The following is a 6,597-nucleotide window of genomic DNA, read 5'->3' as shown; positions in this document are numbered from 1 at the left end:
CCCCACAGTGGTAGAAATTATTTACTTTTGGAAGTGGCAGTAAAAGGCATAAACTGGTATGTGAATGGTTCAGAATGGATACACAGGAGGATAATATGGACTTTGATGAATGGACGCCAGTAAGTAGAGGGAGAGGACGCGGAAGAGGTAAAGCAGAAGAAGGAAAAATGTTAGACAGCCAAAGGAATAAAAGAGAGTTGGAAGAAAACAGTTCTGAAGAAGAGAGAGTAGTTAGGAGGAAAATCGGAAGGGAAGAATGTAAAATAATATTAAAGATAAAAAATGAAGAAGAAAAAGAGAACCTGAGTCCTATTTCACTATCTAGAGAAATTAAAAAAAAGATAGGAGATGTTGAAATGGTGAAGGTCTTGAGAGATGGAAATATACTGGTGGTGTGTAAAACTGAAGAACAAAGAAGAAAGGCTTTACAAGTGGAAAACATTTGCAAGAAAACAGTGACAGAGAGGAAGATTATAGGAGAAGATAAAATCATTCGGGGGGTAATTTATGGCATTCCTATGGAGGAAGATATAGACAAGTTAAAAAAAAGCATTGTTGGTGCAAAGGTAAAAAATCTCAAAAGACTGACAAAAAATGTAAATGGTGAAAGAGTAGGAAGCCTGTCAATTTTAATAGATTTTGAAGAAAAGGTGTTGCCACAAAATGTTAAAATAGGATATCTGAGTTTTTCTGTGAGGCCTTTCATTCCTCCACCACTAAGATGTTTTAAATGTCAGAGATATGGTCATATAGCAGCTGTCTGTAAAGGAAAACAAAGATGTCCAAAGTGTGGAGAAGATCACAGAATTGAAGATTGTGGGGAAGAAGTGCAGGAAAAATGTTGCAATTGTGGAGGGCAACATAGAGTTACATTCGGGGGATGTGAGGTAAGGAAGAAAGCAAAAGAAATCCAACAAATTAAAATGACTAAAAACATAAGCTATGCCGAAGCAGTCAAAAATGTACAGAAAGAAAGATCAAGGGATGAAGGTCAAATTAGGATTCAAGATTATCAACAAAGAAAAGTAGAATCAGAGGAAAATGTTACAATGTCTGTGGAAAAACTGATATTATTCATAGCTTATGTCATTAACTGCACTGAACAGGCTAAACACAAAACAGAAAAGATTAAAATAATAGTCAGAGGAGCAGAAAAGTTCTTAGGGTTTAAAGAAGGATCTTGGGAAAACATTAATAAAAAGTTGGAAACAGATGGAAGGCAAGGAGGAACCCCAGCTGATAGAAATATATGATAATATTACAGTGGAATGCAAGAAGTTTAATCGCTAATGGACAGGAATTTAAAGGGTATATAGATGGAATTGAAGAAAAACCAGAAATTATATGTATACAGGAGACATGGTTAAAACCAAACCTAGATTTTGTGTTTAAAGGGTATAATAGTATCAGAAGGGATAGAATAGAAGGAAGTGGAGGAGGATGTGGAATATTTATAAAAGAAGGGATACAATATCAGATATTAGGAAAAGGCAAAGAGTTAGAATATATAGTAGTTGAAATTTACAATAAAAAGGAAAAGTGTAAAATAATAAATTTTTATAATCCATGTAAAATATTATCATTTGAGTTGATGGATGAATTAATGGGATACTTAGAAGGAAAAGTAATCTGGTGTGGAGATTTTAATGCTAACAGCACATTATGGGGAAAATGTAATAATAAAAATGGACAAGTTATTGAAGAAATAATGGAAATAAAAAATTTGGTATGTATAAATGATGGAAAAGGAACAAGAATTAATGTAAAAACAGGTACAGAATCTGTGATTGATTTAACAATAGTATCAAATTGTTTAGCCAATAACTGTGAGTGGGACATTGACAAAGATACAACAGTAGGCAGTGATCATTACCCCATTAAAATCATAACAGGAATATTAATAAATAACAGGAATACAGGATTATATAAAAGATGGAACTTTAATAAGGCTGATTGGGAAAAATTTAAATATTTAAGTCAAAAGAAATTGGAAGAAATAGATGAGTCAATTGATATAAATAGTTTAAATATAAATATCTGTAAAAAAATATTACAGGCTGCAGAAGAATCAATAAAAAAAGGAGGAAGAAAGAACGATAAAAAAATTGTGCCATGGTGGACAAAAGAATGTAGTGAAGTAATAAAATTAAGAAATAAAGCATTTAAAATGTTAAAAAGTAACCCAATTTATCAGAATTTAATTGAGTACAAAAGAAAGCAGGCAAAGGTAAGAAAGATCATTAAACATACAAAAAGAGAATATTGGAGAAACTTTTGTAATACCGTAGGGAGAGAAACAAAAATTGATCAAATTTGGAAAACGATTAAAAGAATGAAGGGTATTAGAAAAGAATATGGATATCCTATATTAAAAATAGATAATATAACTATAACGGAAGATAAAGAAAAAGCAGAAATATTAGCTAAAACATTTAGTAAAATTCATAGTTCAAATAATATTAGTGAAGAGGGAAAGAAAGGTAGGGAAATCACAAAGATGAAATATAAAGAATTAATGCAAAATAATGTAGATACAAATAAATTAATAAATGAACCATTTACACAAGGAGAATTGAACTTTGTAACCAGGAAAACAAAAAATACATCACCTGGAAAAGATCAAATTTACTATACGATGATAGAACATCTTAATGACAAAGCAAAAGACAAAATATTAGAATTATACAATAAAGTCTGGGAGGAGGGAGAGCTGCCACAGAGCTGGAAGGAAGCAATAATTATTCCAATAGTTAAACCAGGAAAAGATAACACAAAACCAGAAAATTATAGACCAATCGCATTAACATCAAATATTTGTAAAATAATGGAAAAAATGATTAATAATAGATTAACATATTATTTAAATATTAATGGATATATATCTAGAAATCAAAATGGGTTTAGAAAAGGGAGAAGCACAAATGACTCTGCATTATGTTTAGAATATGAAATTAGGAGAGCACAAATAAACAAAGAAAATGTAGTAGCTGTATTTTTTGATATAGAAAAAGCATATGACATGATGTGGGTTGAAGGATTATTAATTAAATTAAATAAAATGGGTATTACTGGAAAAATGTTTAACTGGATTAAAGATTTTTTATCAAATAGAACAATACAAGTAAGAATTGGTCAAGAATTGTCAGGAAGATATATAGTAGATAATGGTACTCCTCAAGGAAGTATTATAAGTCCGTTATTGTTTTCTATAATGATAAATGATGTATTTAAAAATATTGGTAAGGAAGTCGGTTGCTCACTATTTGCAGATGATGGAGCTATATGGAAAAGGGATCGTAATATCAAATTTATTGAAAAGAAAATACAGGATGAGATTATTAGAATAGAACAATGGGCAAATCAATGGGGATTTAAATTCTCAGTGGAAAAAACAAAACTAATGGTGTTTACACAGAAAAGGAAAAGAGAAAATATCAAACTAAAATTATACAATCAAGTTTTAGAACAAGTAAAAAATATAAAATTTTTAGGTATATGGTTTGATGAAAAAATTATATGGAAAGTACATATAGAAAAAATCATAGATAAATGCAAAAGAATATTAAACATTATGAGATGTATGGCTGGTATTGATTGGGGAGCAGATCGAACATCATTAAAAAGAATTTATACAGGATTAATTAGATCAAATATTGATTATGGAAGTATAATTTATGGATCAGCAGCAAACACTCATCTTATAAAATTAGACAATATACAACATCAAGCTTTAAGAATTTGTACAGGAGCAATCAGAACCAGTCCAATAGCAGCACTTCAGGTAGAGATGGGAGAGATGCCATTAGATTTAAGAAGGAAACAGTTAGCAATAAATTACTGGATAAACTTACAAAGCAATAATCCGGATAATCCCACACGTGATATTTTAAAACCATGCTGGGAAAAAGAAAAAAAACAAGTTAAGAGTTTTGGTTGGATTATCAATAGTATAGCAGAAGAATTTCAAATATATGAAAAAGAAATAAGTTTAATGTTGCCTTTGCCAGTAGTGCCACCGTGGCTGTTACCAGAAGCAGTGGTGGATATGGCATTGATGGAAAAGAAAAAGGATCCAAAATGTAGATTAGATTCAAGTATAATACAAGAATATATAAACAATTACTATCATTATGTCCAGATTTACACAGACGCATCAAAAACAGATGAAAAAATAGGAGTAGCATTTGTAATACCAGAATTTAAAATAAAAGTAGGAAAAAGAATTACAGATGGATTATCGATATATTCAGGAGAATTATTAGCAATATTGTTAGCAGTGCAGTGGGTGGAGGATATAAAACCATTAAAAACAATCATTTGTTCAGACTCAAGTTCAGCATTATTAAGTTTAAAACATAATCATTCAGAGGGTAGACCAGACATTTTGTTGGAAATAAAACATACTTTATTTAGAATACAAAGAATGGGATTAATATTAGTGTTTTTATGGGTACCGGCACATGTAGGAGTTGGAGGGAATGAGATGGCAGACAGGATGGCAAAGAAGGCAACACAAAACAACATTAGCTTTATAATAAATATTAGTAGGTCAGAGGCAAGAAATATAATTAAACAGAGAATCAGGAAAGAGTGGCAAAAAAGGTGGGATGAAGAAAAGAAAGGAAGATGGTTTTACAGAATCAACAAGATAGTAGGAGAAGTAAGAACAGGAAGAAGGAGTAGAAAAGAGGAAAGATTAATTACAAGATTAAGACTAGGACATACAGGACTTAATTCTACATTGTTCAAGATAAAGAAACATAATACAGGAAAATGTGATCATTGTGGAGAGGAGGAAACAATAGAACATGTAATATTGAAGTGTCAGAAATATGAACAAGAAAGAACAATTTTAAGGAGAGAATTTGTAGGTATTAAAGAAAATTTTATATTGAGAGATACTTTGCAAAGAAGTTTAGGTAGCAAACATATTCAAATTATAATTAGATTTTTCAAAAGCACTAAATTAATAAATAAAATTTGATTGTTGTAATAGTAAATAAGATTTAAAACCATGAAGAACCACACTCTATACCAGTTGGTGGCGGTAATGCACATCTTCAAGTTATTTGCCAACTGCCAAAAAACAACACAGAAGAAGAAGAAGAAGAAGTGCGCAGGTTACAAGCGTGCAAAATTGGAGAATTGGGACAGTAGAGGTTACGTCATCAACCTCTGCACCGTAACTGAAACATCAAAAAGGGCGGGAACCAGCGCTGTTTTCACAGTCTTGCTGCTAAAAAGACAATTTAAAATTGCAACAAGCAGTTGTTTTGTGGAGAATAAAGTGCAGGAAGCGAAGGAGGTTTATACACCAGACTCTCGCCGCGCCAGTGTTTGTTTGAAAGGTAACTTCAGTGTTATGGCCTAATGACTGCCCAGACTCACTCTGAACCCAGTGGTTTCTTACAATGTTGAGCCTGGAAAACCAGTAAAAAAATATATTTGTCGGCTTGCTGCCTAAAGTTTACGCAGTTCTTATTATTCTGATTTGATGGCTGGTTACGTTGACGGTTGTGATTGGTTTTTGTTCAGAACGTCATCTGCAGCAGTTGTACGGAAAACCAGGGGTGAAAGTGAGCCGGTGTTACGTCGATTCGCGTTTCCCCATCAGATACGGTTTCCACACAGTCTGTGTTCGCCGCTCACGCGGCAAAAAAGGCGCGTGCTTGTTCAGCGCTCGTAACCAGCGCGCCGTGCTTGCGCCGCAGGAAATCTACGGACACCGTGAAAGCTCAAACAACGTGTTTCGGCGAAGCTGTCCCACTTTTTTAGACAGACAGACAGATTTATACACACACACACACATTCATATATATATATATATATATATGTGTAACGGGGTTTTATTTTAACATCACTATTGTTGTGAAGTTTGTCAAAATTGGTTCATTTATTCTTCAAATTAATTTTATTTAATCCACAATTTATTTTTGTCCTGACTTTTATTGCTATATACATTTTTCATGTTACTCTTATCAGTTGGTGGTTACCATAGCAACCAGTAACAGTCAGCTCTTCCCCTTTTTATGTTGCTGTCTGTTACTGTGGGACAGAAACTGCTGGAGCTGCTAACCACCAACTTGTTTATTTGTCTCTTGTTAGAATACAGAGAACCAGAATGTGTCTGTCGTGAAGTCAACCTGCTGCATCAGAACGAACAAGGAGGGTTACATCTATACAGAAATTTGTATATGTATATATATACACACACACAGCCTACAGATATCGATACTGGTTACGAGCGCTGAACAAGCACGCGCCTTTTTTGCCGCGTGAGCGGCGAGCAGACGGTGTGGAAACCGTATCTGATGGGGAAACGCGAATCGACGTAACACCGATGCACATTTAATTCTGCCCTGATTTGGGCAGCCGTGGTTTTATGTTTTTTGGATACAATCCGGGTTAGCACCCGAACATCCCTTTCAGACAGCTTCCTCTTGCGTCCACAGTTAATCCTGTTGGATGTGGTTCGTCCTTCTTGGTGGTATGCTAACATTACCCTGGATACCGTGGCTCTTGATACATCACAAAGACTTGCTGTCTTGGTCACAGATGCACCAGCAAGACGTGCACCAACAATTTGTCCTCTTTTGA

The sequence above is a fragment of the Girardinichthys multiradiatus genome, chromosome 11 (genome assembly GCF_021462225.1).
Source record: "Girardinichthys multiradiatus isolate DD_20200921_A chromosome 11, DD_fGirMul_XY1, whole genome shotgun sequence".
In the NCBI taxonomy this organism is placed as follows: Eukaryota; Metazoa; Chordata; class Actinopteri; order Cyprinodontiformes; family Goodeidae; genus Girardinichthys; species Girardinichthys multiradiatus.
Note: the sequence above shows the minus strand (reverse complement) of the source record.